This window comes from Cryptomeria japonica, chromosome 9 (genome assembly GCF_030272615.1).
Source record: "Cryptomeria japonica chromosome 9, Sugi_1.0, whole genome shotgun sequence".
Lineage (NCBI taxonomy): Eukaryota > Viridiplantae > Streptophyta > Pinopsida > Cupressales > Cupressaceae > Cryptomeria > Cryptomeria japonica.
In genome coordinates, this window is record NC_081413.1 from 50,541,550 (window position 1) to 50,560,738 (window position 19,189).

Below are 19,189 nucleotides of genomic sequence, written 5' to 3' on the forward strand. Positions count from 1 at the left end.
AGTAGTGTTGGTGCAACTACTGGTGGAGCTTCAGGATGCTGATGGTGATCATGTTTGAGACTTGGCAGATGGAGATCATTTCTGAAGCGTGTGGACCTAGACTGGGTCCCAGTTAATATAGGTTATGGACCAACTTTAATATAACATGTGGATTGGACCTCTCAATGTATTTCTGGGATGTCTTATGTGTTGGGTATTATTTGTTTGGTCTAAGGCTGACATGGTTTGTAATTATGTAATTGGTTTATTATCTGGCGGCCAACCTAATTGTTTATGGTCGAGGGTTTGTATATATAGATGTAAGATCTCATTGTAGATCATATGGGAGAGATCATAGAAATGTAACGTGCAAATAATGAAATATCATTTAGGCAGAGGATTTGGTCGATCATTGAAGATTAAATTGGGTTTATGTAAGAGGATTTAGTCCTCTGGTATTGAGCTTAATCGAAACTGTACTCAAGCATAGGAGATGCTATCTTTTGTAGTTTAACACTTCTCCACATTGTAGTCTAGATTCATATGTAGTCAATGAGATTCCTTTTGAAGATCAGATTATTGGGGATAAGACAAATGGAGTGATGACAAGAAGAAGACAAGCAACTAATGAGGTATGTTTAATTTCACAAGTTGAACCGGTATCAGTAATTGAGGCATGTAAAGATGAATATTGGTTGAAAGCTATGGAAGAATATTTAGATCAGATTGAGAAAAGTAATATATGGACTTTGGTTCCCTGACCTAAAAATAAAAATGTTATTGGAACTAAATGGGTTTTTAGAAATAAATTAAATGAGTATGGTCAAGTTATAAGGAATAAGGCTAGATTGGTTTGTAAAGGATATTGTCAGAAGGAAGGAATTGATTATGGAGAGACTTTTATACCTATAGCTAGGATTGAAGTTGTAAGATTATTTCTTGCCTATGGTGCTTATAAAAACTACAAGGTTTATCGGATGGGTGTTAAATGTGCATTTTTGAATGGGGATCTTGATGAGGAAGTTTGTATTGAGAAACCTGATGGTTTTTCAATATTAGATGATACAAACATGGTTTGCAGGTTAAGGAAAGCTTTATATGGATTGAAACAACCACCTAGAGCTTGGTATGCAAGGTTGGATAAATATCTTTTGAAACTTGGTTTTACAAAGGGTAGTGTTTACAATAATTTATACTATAATATCACCAATGATGATATACTGATTATTGAAGTATTTGTTGACCACATCATTTTTGGAGGTGAAGATAAGTTATGCATATAATTTTCTATTATTATGGAGAAATAATCTAAGATGTCTATGATTGGTGAGATGAAATTTTTCTTAAGTTTGCAAATTACTCAGACTAACAAAGGTATTTTTATCTATCAAACTAAATATGCTAGGGAATTGTTGAAGATATTTAGTATGGGAGACTCTAAACTGGTAAGTACTCCTATGGTTACAAGTGATAAATTGACAAGAAAAGATGTTTCTGCATCGGTAAATCCTACAAGATACAAATCTATGATTGGAGGTCTACTTTATTGACTCGGACTAGGCCTAACATTATGAATGTTGTTTGTATTGTTTCAAGATTTTAGAGTGATCCTAGAGAAAATTATGAGATTGTGGTAAAAAAGATTTTTAGATACTTGCAAGGTACATCACAATATGGTTTGTGGTACCCTAAGGATGATAGCTTTACTTTATGTGCATATACAGATGTTGATCAGGTTGGACATGTTGATGACCAGAAAAGTACTTCTAGTGGAGCTTTCTTTCTTGGAAAGAAGTTAGTTTCATGGACCAGTAAGAAACAGTCATGTACTTCTTTAACTACTACTAAAGCTGATTATGTTATTGCTACTATTAACTGTACACAAGTTTTATGAATGAAGTAAATGTTGAAGGATATAAAGGTGGATTGTGATACACCGGTAGTTATTCACTGTGATAACTCTACTACTATTGATATATCAAAGAATTTGATATTTCATGCTAAGACAAAGCACATATCTATCAAGTATAACTTTTTGAAGGAAAAGGTGGAAGCAAATGAAGTTAGATTGGTCTATGTGAACACTAAAAAGTAGATTATAGATATTTTCACTAAACCTTTGCCCAAGGAATCATTTGAGTACCTGAGAGACAAATTGGGAGTTTCTGTCGATTCGGTAGAAACTTGATTGATGCGGTTTGGCATCAGTCGTGTATGCATTATCAGAGGTACTATTCATTTTGGCACTGATGTGGGGATGCTACTGCTTAGGGGGAGTAGTCAACTTTGTGATTCAGTAGTTTATGTTTCTTGCTTTGATATTTTTGTCAGATTTCTAGCATTGATGTCAAATGGGGAGTGATATTGATGTGAAAAAGGAAAAAGAAAAAGAAAAGGGAGATTTTCAGAGCTTTACAAATATATTATTCATAGGGGGAGTTTGGTCTTTATTTCAGAGCTGTATGTGGGAGATTGTTGGTTGTCTTCCATTGGGGGAGACTTGCTTGGCATTTATTGGTACTTAGATGTTTTTGAAATCTAGTGTTGCCATCAATGCCAAAGGGGGAGATTGTTGGCCATTTGGTGGAATTGATTATCTATTGCATTGACATTTTTCCATTGATGCCAACACTATTTGTTTGGATGCTTTACCGATAGCCTTTTGGTCCTGGTAGGTTGAGTGGTTTTTGGTTGATTTTGATCTGGCATGATCCGGTAGGCTCCGATGTGATTTGATTATGGAATTGGCTTGTTCATGATACTCATGCTCATATTTAGTCAGTTGGTTTTGGTCTAGTGATCGGATGCTATCTTGTTTTTTTAGAAGCTTGGTTTCTGGTTCTGGCAAGGGTTTCACCGACATATATTTTGATGAAGATCTTTGATGAGTTGCATAAGTGGTGTTGGTGCAGCTTCTGGTGGAGTTTCAGGATGTTGATGGTGATCATGTTTGAGAGTTGGCAGATGGAGATCATTATTGAAGCATGTGGACCTATACTAGGTCCTAGTTGATCTAGGTTATGGACTGACTTTAATGTAACGTATGGATAGGACCTCTCGATGTGTTTCCGAGATGTCTTATGTGTTGCGTATTATTTTTTTGGTCTAAGGCCGACATGGTTTGTAATTATGTAATTGGTTTATTATCTGGTGGTTGACCTAATTGTTTATGTTTGAGGGTTTGTATATATAGATGTAAGATCTCATTGTAGATCATATGGGAGAGATCATAGGAATGTAATGTGTGAATAATGTAATAATATTCAGGCAGAGGATCTGGTCAATCATTGGAGATCAAATTGGGTTTATGTAAGAGTATTTAGTCCTCCAATATTGAGATTAATCGGAACTATACTTAGGAATATGAGATGCTATCTTTTGCAGTTTAACACTTCCTTGAATTGTAGTATGGATTCATATGTAGTTAGTGAGACTCCTTTTGTGATGAGCAGTACACTCTAGGTTGTTGGCCTTCTTGCAAGTGGAGGCCCCTCAATTGTAATTCACATACTTACTATGGAAGTATTATTTGACTCTGGGTAGGCTTCCCACTATGTTTTTTCCCTTTACCGGGTTTTCCACTTATAAATCTTGGTGTCATGTGGATGGTATTTATTTTGTGATCATTGTTTATGGTTAATTGGTTTAACTGCTATTTTAGAATTAATGTTTCAGGTTCTAGCATTAAAGTTTTAATTGCTAATGGTTCTGGTAATCTATGACAACTAATTCGCCCCCCCTCTCAATTGTCTTTCAGTTATTTGAACTGTCTAACAACTATTGATGAGATCAAGAAAGTTTAGCATAATATTAGAGAAAAAGAAGCATTGTTTAATGCCCTAATTAAATTTGAGATGACAAATGTAATGGGACTTCAAACCACACATGAGATCTGGGAAAATATTTAAATCTTGTATGAAGGTGATAAACAAGTGAAAGTTGCTAAGTTACAGAGTTTGAAAGGAAACTATGAGATGTTGAAGATGTGAGATGATGAGAACATAAACTCTTTCATGGCTAAGGTGAATGATCTCATCTTAGGTATCAAATATGTCAGTGGAACCCTAGAGGAAGATGAACTAGTTGCTAAGGTACTGAGATCTTTGACTCCTTCTTATAAACATAAGGTTGCTACTAATGATGAGATGTAGAGTGTGACTATAGTAACAAGAGATATGCTGGTCAGAAAAATTGTTGCATTTGAGCTAAGCAAATTTGGAGAATCACATGGAAATTCTAAGACAATATTTAGAGTATCAACATCTATATCTGATAAGAAGAAGTATGATCCTGATGAGTGTAGAATATCCATATATGAAAGAGAGAGAAGAGAGATGGGAGAGAAAGAAAAGGAGTTGGATGAGCTTGAAGCATTGATTGCCTAAAACAACTGGTAAGTATGATGGAAATCTGCCTGTGAAATGTTTTTCTTGCAATAAGAGAGGAAATTTTGCTTCTGGATGCCTGAAGAGAATGGCTAAGTATGGTAGGCTTGATAAGTTTGATAAGTATGATAGGAATGATATATATGATAAGCATGACAAGTATGATAATCCCTACAAGCCTAACCAGAAGTATAGGAATCAAAAGAACTGTTATTATGCTGCTAATGAAGGTATTACAAATGAAGAATCAGAAGGAGATGAAGTTGTATTCCTTTCCATTAAGAAAGATGGACCTGTACCTATTGATTCTACAAGCTGTACTATTGAAGAGAAGGCTTTAGCTGCTAAAGTAGAAGAGAAAGATGAATAGGTAATTGACAGTGGCTGTTCACATCATATGATCGATGATAAAAGAAAATTTGTGAGTATGGAAAGATATTATGGTGGAATAGTTAGATTTGGAGATGACAAAACCTGTATAATCCATGGGAGAGGTTCTATTTCTTTTGATGGTATGCATAATACTAATGATGTCTTGTATGTTGAAGGTTTTAAGCATAGTATTTTGAGTGTTGGACAGATGGTTGATAAAGGTTATGATCTACAATTCAAGGATGGAAAATGCAAGATCCTAAATACCTTCGATATAGAGATTGCATCTGGAACTAAGAATGAAGGTAACATTTTCATTTCAATGCCAGTGAGAAAAGTTGTTTGATTGCTTAGATTGATGAGAGTTGGTTTTGGCATAGGAGAATATGTCATGTGAATTTTGATTCAATGATTAAGATCTGTTCTACACAAGTTGTTAGAGATCTTCCTAAGATTGTTAAGCCTGCTAATCCGATATGTAAGGAATGTCAGTTGGGTAAGAAAACAAGAATTTCTTTCAAGAGTAAACAATATACATCTAATGGATTACTAGATCTTGTGCATACTGACCTGTGTGAACCTACAAATGTTAGAAGTGTGTAGGGTGATAGATATTTTATGTTGCTAATTGATGATTATTCCAGGATGATGTGGGCTGTCTTTTTTAAGGAGAAATCAGAAGCATTGGAAAAATTCAAGATACTCAAAGCAAAGGTGGAGACTGAGTCTGGTTTGAATGTAAAGTGTCTGAGATCTGATAGAGGTGGAGAATTCTGCTCCAGTGAGTTCAATTCATTCTATGAGAAGCATGAAATTAGAAAACAAGTATCTGCTCCTATAACCTCTTAGCAGAATGGAGTTCTTGAAAGGAAGAACATAACTATTTTGGATGTTGCAAGGACTATGCTAATTTAAGGGAATGTTCTAAAGATCTATTGGAGAGAAGCTATTATCACTATTTTTTACACATTTAAAAGAGTTCATATTAAAGGTGATTCCGGTAAGACTTCTTATGAGCTATGGTTTGGTCATGTTCCTACTATTAAATATTTTAAAGTATTTGGTAGCAAATGTTATATCAAGAGAGACGAGGATATAGGAAAGTTTGATGCTAGAAGTGAGGAAGGAATTTTCTTGGGATATTCTAAAAAGAGCAAAGCCTACCGGTGCTATGATAAGAGACTAAGAAAGATAATGGAGAGAACAAATGTGAAGGTGGATGAGAACCATGGAAAAGAGATTAGAGCATGTGGATATGATGATGGACAACATATTTTTTTATCCCCTGTGCAAACTGAAGAACCTAAGAAGAATAATCTGATACAGATAGTTAACTTGGATGTTGCTACTACTAGTGAAGAGGTGCAAGAACCTAAAAATCAGAACCATCAAAATGTTAGGTCCCGGAGACAACTGAGAGGGGGGGGGGGATGAATTAGTTGTCAAATAAATTCAAACCAAAAACAACTTAACCAACCTCAATGCTTAATGCCGGTAAACCAAACTTTATGCTGGTAGACAGTTTATTAGATAATTGTAGTACCAATAAAGATTAATGCATGAAATAGAAAAATAACATCCACAACACATAATTCCAATATTTGTACGTGGAAACCCTGTAAGGGGAAAAACCATGGTGGGAAACCTTACCCACAATTAGATGATACTACTACAGATAGTATGTGAATACAAATGGGGTCTGCACGTGCCAAAAGGCCAAGTGCCTAGAGCTCACTGCTCAATCACAAATAGGAGTCACACTGACTACAATTGGATGGTTGAATCCAATAATGATGTATTGCTCAAAATAGCATCTTCATATGCTAGATTCAGTACTGATGTAGTTTTGATACACCTTCACAAAACACCTTGATTCACCTTCAAATGATGTTTTCATGTATAGCTCTGCTTATTCTCGCATATACCTTCTTACAATCCTTTTCCCAATCGCATGTCGATCTTACAAATAAGATCTTACATAGATACCATAACCTAAGACCAATTTTAGTAGGTCGGCTCTAAAAGATAATACAATCAAACAATTACAATTAAATCAATAACTGATATAATATCCAATTCAACATGTTGGCTTAATGCATTTACAATAACAACAAAACCATCTCCAAAGCATGTCGTACTGATCTGGAATAGATAAGCCTGCCAGTGCTTATTCAGGACCTATTTCCTGGTAACAACAAATATGCAAATACAGATATACCAATGAACAAATCTCCAAGACAAAGTGTCCAAACGATGTCTTCAACATAACCAGATGTTTTCCATGCCATTCCAAGTGCCGGTGAACAATATATCCTGCCAGTGTACTAGATACCGGTGACTATGCATAAGTCACTTGCTTGTCGGTGAACATTGCCAATCCTCCAAAGTGCCAGATTTGATAAGTGTTAATAGGTGTTGACATCAATGACAAAGCCATATCAACATAACCAAAATATCAACAACCTCCCCCTTTGGCATTGATGGTAACACAAGATGGAAAAACCATCAAAGTGCCAGAACAGAAATGCCAAATACCAAAAACCAACAATTTCCCAAAGGAGATCATAACCAGAAATCCAAATTGAGATACAAAGTGTAATCAATCTCTCCCAAAGTAACAATCTCTCCCCCTGAGAGTAACATGTGTTCCTTGTGTTTTTCCATATCAATCTCTCCCCCTTTGACATCAAATGCCAAAGCCAATACAAAATCCAAGTTCAAATACAAAATACCAACCAATTCAGTATGCCAACTACTCCCCCTGAGAAGTAGCTCTCATCATCAAGGCCAAAGTAAAAGATTTCTCTATTAATTCTGGTTGAGACAAACATCAACTGTCTAAGTCTCTACTGGTGGGGGTATGACCCCAAGCTGATCTCTGAGATATTCAAAAGTCTCCTTAGGCAAAGGCTTAGTGAAAATATCTACAATCTACTCTTTAGTATTCACATAAACTAGTTTTACTTCTTTTGCTTCAACGTTCTCTTTCAGAAAATTCAGTTTGATAGAAACATGTTTAGTTTTAGAATGTAGTACCAGATTCTTAGATATATCAATTGCTACAGTGTTATCACAATAAATAGTTATAGGTTCCTTGTATTTTACCTTTATGTCCTTCAACATTTTCTTAAGCCATAATACATGTGTACAGTTAGTTGATGCTGCAACATATTCTGATTCTGCTGTTGATAAAGATGTGCAACTTTGTTTCTTACTCAACCAAGAAATTAATCTGCTTCCAAGAAAAAATGCTCCACTGGTGGTGCTTTTTCTTTCATGCACATCTCTTGCCCAGTTTACATCTGTGTATGCACATAATTCAAAGTTTTCATCTCTAGGATACCATAAACCAAGATTAGTAGTGCCTTGTAAGTACCAAAAAATGCTTTTTACTATTGATTCATGATTTTCTATAGGATTACTCTGAAATCTTGAAACAATACGTACTACATTCATAATATCAGGTCTTTTATGTGTCAAATATAGTAAACCTCCTATCATAGATTTGTACCTAGTCGGATTAACAGGTGTAGATTCATCCCTTAGTTATAATTTGTCATTTGTAGTTATAGGTGTGCTTACCAGTTTAGAGTTCTCCATCCCAAATTTCTTTAGTAACTCCTTCAAGTACTTGGATTGACTCAAGAATATACCTTTATCAGTCTGTTAAATCTGCAATCCTAAAAATAATTTTATCTCTCCAATCATAGATATTTCAAATTCTTGCTGCATTTCAATAGAAAAGTCTTTACATAATATATCTTCTCCTCCAAAGATTATATCATTAACAAAAACTTCTATAACCAAGATGTCATCATTAGTCACTTTATAGTATAAGTTGTTGTCAGCATTACCTTTAGAAAATCCAATCTTTAAAAGATATTTATCCAATCTAGCATACCAAGCTCTTGGAGCTTGCTTCAACCCATACAAAGCTTTCCTTAACCTACAAACCATATCTTTGTTATCTATCAAAGAAAATCCATCAGGTTGCTCAATGTAAACTTCTTCTTCAAGATCTCCATTCAAAAATACACATTTAATATCCATTTGATATACTTTGTAGTTCTTGTGTGCTACAAAAGACAAGAATAATATGTCTGCCTCAATTCTAGCTACTGGTGCAAAGGATTCATTATAATCAATTCCTTCTTTCTGAGAATATCCCTTACACACTAGTCTTGCTTTATTTCTGATTACCTTACCATCTTCATTAAGTTTGTTTATGAATACCCATTTTGTTCCAATCACATTTTTGTCTTTAGGCCAGGGAACTAATGTCCATGTGTTATTCTTCTCAATTTGTTCTAGTTCCTCTTCCATAGCTTTAATCTAGTGCTTACCTTCACATGCCTCATTAATTGATGATGGTTCAATTTGAGAAATAAGATATACCTCTTCATTTGCCAGTCTTCCTCTCATCATAACTCCTTGATACTTGTTCCCAATTATCTGATTTTCAGAGTGATTCAATCTTACATACCAGGGTGTCTTCGTTTGCTGTTGTTCCTCAATTACAGTGGAATTTTTAGATGATACCGGTGTAACTGGATCTTCATTTTATACCGGTGGGTTCAATGTAGGTTCATTTGTCAGTATCTCTATTGTCGGTTTAGAGTCTATATACCTTGAAGTTCCTCTAAACTATTCATCAATCTTCATATTTGTACTCTCAACAATTTTCTATAATCTTTTGTTAAAACTTCTATATGCTTTGCTCTTAGATGAATAATCAAGAAATATTCCTTCATCACTTCTAGGATCAAATTTCCCAATATTCTCATCTCTTCTAATATAGCATTTACTTCCAAATATTCTAAAATATTTAAGAGTAGGAGTAATACCAAACCATAGTTCATGAGGGGTCTTACCAGTTTCACCTTTGATGTGAACTTTGTTAAATGTATAGACCGCTGTGCTTACTGCCTCTCTCCAATAAACATGTGGTAGATTTGCTTTTGATAACATACTTCTAGCTGCATCTAGGATAGTTCTGTTTTTCCTTTCTACAACTCCATTTTGCTGTGGTGTCTGAGGTGCTGATAATTGTCTTCTGATTTTATTTACTTCACAAAATGCATTAAATTCCTTAGATGTAAATTCAGCGCCTTAATTTGATCTCAGACATTTGATTTTCTTATCGGTTTCATTTTCTACCATTACCTTGAATAGTTTGAACTTCCCAAGTGCTTCTGATTTTTCTCTGAGAAAAGTAACCCAACACATTCTAGAATAGTCATCAATGATTAGCATGAAATATCTATCACCTTGTAAGCTTTTAGTTCTAGTTGGACCACATAAATCAGTGTGAATTAAGTCAAGAGCATTATTGGATTTTTCTAGAATACTTTTAAAAGATTCTCTAACTTGTTTTCCAAATTAACATTCCTTACATACCGAATTGTGAGGTTGAACAATCTTAAGTAAGTCTCTAACTGCCTTAGTAGTACTGATTTTTACCATGCAATCAAAATTTACATGATAGTCTCTCTTATGCTATAGCCAACTTTCATCAATATGTGCAATAAAGCATGTCTTTTCACTATTATTCAAATGAAAGATATTACCTCTAGTTTGATTACTAGTTGCAATTTCCAAACCAATTCTGTTCATAATTTTGCATTTTCCATTCTTGAATTGTAACTGAAATCCTTTTTCAACTAATTGACCAACACTCAAAAGATTTTGATTTAAACATTCTACATAGTAAACATTGTCACTATTATGCATACCATCAAGAGATATAGTACCTTTTCCTTTGATCAAACAAGCTTTATCATCTCCAAATCTTACCAGGCCTCCATTATACTCCTAAAAGTTCAAGAATTTACCTTTATCACCAGTCATATGATGTGAACATCTTGAATCAATGATCCATTCATCCTTAACTTCAACTTTAGCTGCCAGGGCCTGCTCTACCAGTTGAACAGTAGGTGTCGATTGATCTTCTGTTATAGCAACAAAAACCCATCCATTGTCTGTCAGATCCTCATCAGAATCATTCGTGACTCCTTCATCAACAAGATAACAAGATTTAAATTTATTCTTCTTAAATCTATATCTTTGATATTCAAGGTTAGGCTTGTATGTTCTTCTAGCTTCTTCTCTTAGTCTAGCATGTCTATCAGGGCATATTGAAGCCATATGACCAATCTTATTACAGTTAAAACATTTAAAGGGTTCTTTACCTTCATACTTACTTCCAACTAGACCTTTAGGCATTTTCCTTGCAAATAGTGCTTCAAGTTCTTCATTTTCTCTCCTGCTTTCTTCAAGTTCTCTTGCATAACAGGTTTTCCAATCAGACTTGTCAAATGATGGTGCAGATGATGTTGATACCTTAAAAGCTAAATCTGTCTTTATAGTAGCAACAGGACCAAATTCCTCAATTTCAAAAGCTGAAAGTTTTCAAATCAATGTATCCCTCATTACTGATGTATTAGGCATTGTTCTCAACTCATTTATAGTAGTAACTTTCATTTTATATACCGATGACAATCCTCTTAAAACTTTTGAAACAATTTTATCTCCACTTAAGGTTCCTCCACAATATTTAATACCCAAAACAATTTCATTTACTCTTTCCATAAAAGTAGAAATCCTTTTAACTTCTTCCATTTTCAGATTTTCATACCTGACCCAAGAGCTTTCAAGGTTTGCAATTTTGACTGTGGAATCTCCTTCATTAAATGTTTCCAAATGATCACAAATAGCTTTAGCAGTAGACCTATCTGATAATCCCATGATTTGTTGATCTGATAATGCGCTCAAAAGTGCTTCCCTTGCTTTGTAATCATTTTCTTCATCTCTTCCTAAGGTAGGTGGATTAGGCTGACTTAGAGTAGGAGCAGTATAGCCATTCTTTGTAACATCCCAAATGTCCTTTCCAATGCAATTTAGATGTGTCTCCATTCTGATGTTCCATATGCCATAGTTGGTTCCATCAAGTTTAGGACTGTCCTTCCTGAAATAGTTAGTAGACATTGGATCTCCTCAAGCTGTTAAACTTCTGCAAAAAAGAGAACTAGGCTCTATTGGCATATGCACACTCCAATGAGACATTGTTTGTGATTGAAGGTTTTGTCATTGATGGCAACCTTACAATCCTATTACACTGGCAAGGTATTACACCGATAAGGCATTACACCGGCAAGGCATTACACCAACAAGATAGTTCACCAGCATCAATAGATCACACTCTACACCGGCACTTAGACCATTGGCATTGGTACAGAGAAAGGAAGCATACCGACATAGAGGCCGACAGGATTTTTGTTATATTATATTTTGTTTATTATTGTAAAAACTTTGTAAGCTGACTTGGAAAGTTGTAAGATGGCTCTTATATATAAGAGAGATCATTGTTGACATTTTGTAAGTAATGGAAGCGAAGAAAAAGAAGATATTAGGCAGACCTATTTGTTGTCATTATAACAGACAATAAGAGATTGTTGGCATTTCAATTAGGATATTGAGAAGGTTGTTGATGATTATGGATATAACTGATTAAGGAAGTTTACTGTCTTAACTATATTATTTTGTCATTGATGTCAAGAAATTGATTTTCTAATTTAGTATGATGTTGCCATATCTTAAAAAGTATGTTTTGAAGAGAATTAAGATGTCGGTAAAAGACACAGAAAGAATGTGATGAATAAGGGGAGGAATAAGCTATTCAATGGGCAACTATTATCGAGTTAGACAATGATGAGATCATGATGTTTAGATTGTTTTGATATCCTACATATGCTATTGTTTGTAAGGTTAATACTATACTATGTTACCGAGCAAGGAACCTAGTCAGTAAACCCTAAGGTTATCGATGTCGGTTAATGAAGGCGGAATGTCTACCAAGTAAAGTTTAGTATTTACCAAGTTACAACCGAGTAATAACAGAATGCATTGGATGAATACATGTATTATTTAATGATGGAAGCTGATGAGTTGGATATGATTAAATGATTGATAAAACCTGTATGAAGTTTGTTAACGATCTATGGCAATGGAAGATCGGCAGGAAGATCTATAGCTCAGATTGAACCGCAATACCTTAGCACAAGTTCCAAGAAATGTATGCAAGTTCCAAGGTGAGGTAAAACATTTTCAGATCGAAGGATACATTGAACCTGGTCAAGATTGAAGATTTGATGGCTATGATTGATCATGGGAAATGTGATCAAAGAGATTAAGCGGTTAGCAAATTTTTTATAAATAAGGAACTACTGATAAACAATGTATGCGGGCAAGTGTAAGCACATGGATGTTACATAGTGATTACTGAGCTTAGAAGCTTGAAGACCTATTTGAATAACAGAGTAAGGAGCCGAGCAGAGGGACAAGATAAGTCCTATGACTAGATTGTATTGAGCAAATAAGAATCTACTTTAGCATTTTAGATGCAAAGTTGCAGACATACTCATTACTATTATTTATTTGTAAGTGATAGAAAATCTCTTAACCGAGTGGACTTAACAATCTTATTTGTAAATCCTTTAGCAAGGTGACATTTTGATTGAGTGTTTGAAACCCTTTAACAAGATCACCTCTAACAAGGTGAAGATCCTAACAGATCTGAGGGAAATCCCTTAACCGGGTCACATCTAGCAATATGTTTGTAATCTTTAACAAGATTTTCTTTTAACCACGCATACTCTAGAAGAGTATATTTCTTAGTGGGTCCAAAATCCCATAGTGGTTTTTCCCTATTTGGATTTCCACATTAAATCTGGTGTTATATGTTTTGTGGTGTTATCTGTTTATAAGTTTGCATGTTTTATAGCTTTTCTGATAAGGTTGCCGAGGTTGAATCTATTGAATATATTGAAGATTAAGTTTATATGATTCACCCCCCCCTCTCATCTTATTAGCAATTGGTATCAGAGCTTTGGACTCTGGAAGTAAAGTTTGAAGGCACTTGAGGAAAAGATCTAAAGATGTATAAGAGGGATGCACCGAAGCTGAACAAGTCAAGTTTCTCTACATGGCAGAAAAGGATGAAGCTGCACCTATCAAGAATTGGAGAATATGATGTATATTATCTGGAGAATGATTCCATTACACCTAGCACCTATCCATTGACAATGGAAGAGATAAAGGAAAAGAAAGAACATATTCAAGCAATGATTGAAATAACATCTGCATTGACCAACTCAGAGTTTAATGATCTAGAAGGTTGCAATGATGCCAAGGCAATGTGGGACAAGCTCATATCTGTGTATGGTGGTGATGAACATGTTCAAAGAGAAAAAGTGGACAGTCTAAGAGGACAACTTGAATCTATGAGAATGAATGAAGGTGAGAACATAACCCAGTACAGTACAAGGTTAAAGGAGCAGGAGGAACCATTGAAGAGAAGGATGCCACAAGTAAGTTATCAAGAACCCTTCTACCTTCTTATGCAATCCGAGTCTCTGCAATAAATGAATTGAGGTTTGTACCCAATATGCCAGCTTCTTTGGATGCTACTATTGGTAAGCTACATGCATTTGAGTTAAGTAACTTTGATAATAGTGGGTCTTTGGTAAATAAAGTTGAGTCTGCATTTAGTTCTTTTCATCTTGATGAATCTGATGATTACAATGATAGAAAGTATAAGTATTCTGAAGGGAATCATAGTGGAGCAAGTGAAAGATTTTGCAAAAATATGGAGGAGGTACACAAACTTTATGAAGAAATCAGAAAGCAAGAAGAGTTTGAAGCACTATTAGCCAGAAGGCTACCAAGAGGAAAAGGTAAGTACAAAGGAAAGTTGCCTTTGAAATGTTTTAACTGTGATAGAATAGGACATATGGCTTCTAATTGTCTTGACAAAGAATCTAGTGAAAAGAGAGATTACCGAGATGATAGACAAAAAGATAAACATTACAGAGGACACCGAGACTTTAGAAGAAGAGATAAAAATACATGTCTAATAGCTGATGAGGAATCTAATGATGATAAATCAGATGAAACTGATACAGAGGAAGTTGTTTATGTGGCTATCAAAGATGGATCAGATGAAGAAAGGTATGAAGAAAAATCTTTAATATCTCACATAAATACTAATGATTCTTGGATCATAGATAGTGGATGCTCACATCACATGACAGGTGATAAACACAAGTTTGTTATATTAGAAGATTATGGTGGAGGTTATGTAAGATTTGGTAATGATGCACCATGTCCAGTAAGAGGTAAAGGATCTATAACACTTCTTGACAATGCTAAATGTAATGTTTTTTATTGGGTTAAAGGTTTGAAATACAATTTGTTGAGTGCAGCACAACTAAACAATACAAGATACCGAATAGAGTTTCAGAAAGGAATTGTCAAAGTTCATGACAAGCATGTAAAGTTAGCAGCTACCGGGACACAAACAAAAGGTAACACATTTCACCTTGACTCAACTTGGAATAAGTGTCTATATGCAAAGATAGATGATACCTGGTTATGGCATAAAAGGTTTTGTCATGTAAATTTTGATACCTTGATCAAAATAAGCAAGAAGCATCATGTAAGAGGTTTACCGGGTCTTGAGAAACCTGAGAATGCTATGTGCCAAGGATGCCAGATGGGTAAGATGACAAGATCAAGCTTTACAAGTAAGTCCTACACTTTTAAGGGAATTTTAGATCTTGTGCATACTAATCTTTGTGGTCCTATGAAAGTTCAGAGTTATTATGGTGATAATTATTACATATTATTAATGAATGATTACTCAAGGATGATGTCAGTAATATTTTTAAAAGAAAAATTAGAAGCTTTTCAAATGTTTAAATAGTAGAAGGCAAGAGTTGAAAATGAAATAGGAAGACAACTGAAATGTCTTAGATTTGATAGAGGAAGAGAGTTCACTTCTGATGAGTTCAACTTGTTCTGCAACAGTCATGGTATTAAAAGACAAGTCTCTGCACCAGGAACTCCACAACAAAATGGAATTGCTGAGAGAAGAAATAGATCTATTGTGGATTGTGCTAGAACCCTAATGATTGAAAAGAAAGTAGCACAGAAATTTTGGAGAGAAGCAATAAGCATTGCTGTTTACACCTTGAACCAAGTACAACTAAAGAAAGGAAATTTGAAGACACCATATGAAATCTAGTATGACAAGAAACCTAATGTAAGTTACTTTAAAATCTTTGGAAGTAGATGCTATGTTCACAAAGATGATAGAAATGGTAAGTTTGATCAGAAAAGTGAAGAAGGAACATTTCTTGGTTATTCTTCTAGAAGCAAAGCATTTAAATGTCTGATCAAATCATCTAACAAAATAGTAGAAAGTGCAAATGTGAAAATTGATGAATTTGTAGAAAGAAATGTTGAAGGTGACTCCAAAGAACCAGAAGATTATGAAGGATTTGTATATGTTCAATGGAGAAGTCCTACCGAGAAAACTGCTGAAGGAAATGAAGAGAATATCAAGTTACCGAGTGATGCAGAAGATCATACAGAATCTACCGAGCCTATATTAGAGAAGTATGTCTGAAGGAATCATGCATCAAGTCAAATTATAGGAGATAAGAATGATCTAGTGATGACAAGGACAAACTAAGACAAAACACAAGTCTGATATCTGAATTTGAACCAAGGATAGTGAAAGAGGCATTTAACAGTGAAGATTGGATGAATGCTATGATAGAAGAGATTGATCAAATCAAGAAGATTGACACATGGACACTGGTCCCAAGACCAGAGGACAAAAATGTAATTGGTACAAAGTGGATTTTCAGAAACAAGTTGAATGAAAAGGGTGAGGTCATTCAAAATAAAGCAAGACTAGTTTGCAAAGGTTATGCTCAAGAAGAAGGAATTGATTATGGTGAGACTTTTGCACCCATGGCAAGACTTGAAGGAGTAAGAATATTGTTGGCATATGCTACTTACAATAATTTCAAAGTGTATCAAATGGATGTCAAATCTGCATTTCTGAATGGTATATTAGAAGAAGAAGTTTTTATTGAACAACCTGAAGGATTTGTTGAAGGGGAGAATAAAGATCAGGTATGTAAACTGAACAAAGCTTTATATGGTCTAAAGCAAGCACCTAGAGCATGGTATGAGAGATTGCATTCTTATTTAATCAAGATTGGTTTTATAAGAACTAGTGAAAACAGTAATATGTACATGAAGAATGATGAAGACAATGGAATACTAATCTCAGCTATATTTGTTGATGATATTATCTTTTGTGGAAATGACTCTTTATGCAAGAACTTTGGAAATGAAACGTGTAAATAATTTGAGATGTCATTAATCAGTGAAATAAAGTATTTTATAGGTCTACAGATACTGTAAATGAAAGATGAGATTTTTATTACTCAATCCAAGTACATAAAGGAAATCTTGAAGAAATTGGGAATGGAGGATTCAAAACCAGTAAGTACTCCTATGACTACCAACTGTAAACTATCAAAGAATGATGAATCTGCATCTGTTGATGAGACACTTTACCAATCTATGATTGGAAAGTTGCAATATGTTGTTCACAGCAGGCCAGATATAGCATATGCAGTAGGTATAGTTGCAAGATTTTCTGCAAATCCCAAGGAAACACATATGACAACAATCAAGAGAATTTTTAGATACTTGAAAGGCACTGAGGATTATGGCTTAGTATATGAAAAGAGGAATAATTTTGATGTAAAAGTTTATACTGATGTTGATTGGGTAGGAAACATTGATGACAAGAAAAGCACAAGTGGAGGAGCTTTCTTTTTAGGAGAAAGACTAGTGAGTTGGCTTAGCAAGAAACAAGGATGTATTTCACAGTCAACAGCAGAAGCTAAATATGTTGATGTAGCATTGAATTGTACCAATATAGCATGGATCAAACAATTGTTGGAAGGCATAAATGAGAAAGTTATCAAGCCAGTAACTATATTTTGTGACAATACTTGTGCCATAAACATTTCAAACAATCATGTTATGCACTCTAAGACAAAGCACATCTCTATCAAGTATCATTATCTTAGAGATGTCCAAGAGAAGAAAGTGGAATTGGAATATGTTAGCTCAAAGGAACAAATAGCAGATATTTTCACCAAGCCACTACCAAGGGACACTTTTGAGTATCTTAGAAGTAAGTTAGGGGTCCTACCCCTATCTTCTACTCACTAACCAAGTTCGGTGAAAGCATCAATTCGACTCTAAAGAATACCTTTTAGGAGTTGATGTTGATTTACACACTTTAGGAGGTTTTCTAAAGGTGTACAGGAAACAAAAATAGGGAACAAGAGTTGAAGACAAAATGCTCTGACTGAGACTGCGTTGATACCAAACAGCAAAGGAATTACTTCATATAGGAAGAAATTATGTATTAGTTTTCTTTTGACATTGTTGTCAAAGGGGGAGAAGACTAATGTATGGGGGAGAAGACAAATGAAAGGGGGAGAGCATCACAACAATCTAAATTCAAATCATTTAGGTCAAATCAAATCAATTGGTTTTGCCATCAATGCCAAAGGGGGAGATTGTTGGCATTATAATAGACAATAAGAGATTGTTGGCATTATAACAAACAATAAGAGATTGTTGGTACTTCAATTAGGATATTGAGAAGGTTGTTGATGATTATGGATATAAATGATTAAGGATGTTTACTGTCTTAACAATATTATTTTGTCATTGATGTCAAGAAATTGATTTTCTGATTTAGTATGATGTTGCCATATCTTAAGAAGTATGTTTTGAAGAGAATTAAGATGTTAGTAAATGACACAGTAAGAATGTGATGAATAAGTTATTCAATGGGCAACTATTACCGAGTTAGACAATGATGAGATCATGATGTTTAGATTGTTTTGATACCCTACATATTCTATTGTTTGTAAGGTTAATACTATACTATGTTACCGAGCAAGGAACCTAGTCATTAAACCCTAAAGTTATCGCTATCGGTTAATGAAGGCGGAATGTCTACTGAGTGAAGTTTAGTATTTACCGAGTTGCAACCGAGTAATAACAGAATGCATTGGATGAATACATGCGTTATTTAATGATGGAAGCTGATGAGCTGGATATGATCAAATGATTGATAAAACATGTATGAAGTTTGTTAAGGATCTATGGCAATGGAAGATCACCAGGAAGATCTACAGCTCAGATTGAACCGCAACCCTAGCACAAGTTCCAAGAAATGTATGCAAGTTCCAAGGTGAGGTAAAACATTTTCAGATCGAAGGATACATTGAACCTGGTCAAGATTGAAGATCTGATGGCTATGATTGATCATGGGAAATGTGATCAAAGAGATTAAGAAGTTAGCAAATTGTTTATAAATAAGGAACTGTTGATAAACAATGTATGCAGGCAAGTGTAAGCACAGGGATGCTACATAGTGATTACCGAGCTCAGAAGCTTGAAGACCTATTTGAATAATAGAGTAAGGAGCCCAGCAGAGGGACAAGATAAGTCCTATGACTAGATTGTATTGAGTAAATAAGAATCTACTTTAGCATTTTAGATGCAAAGTTGTA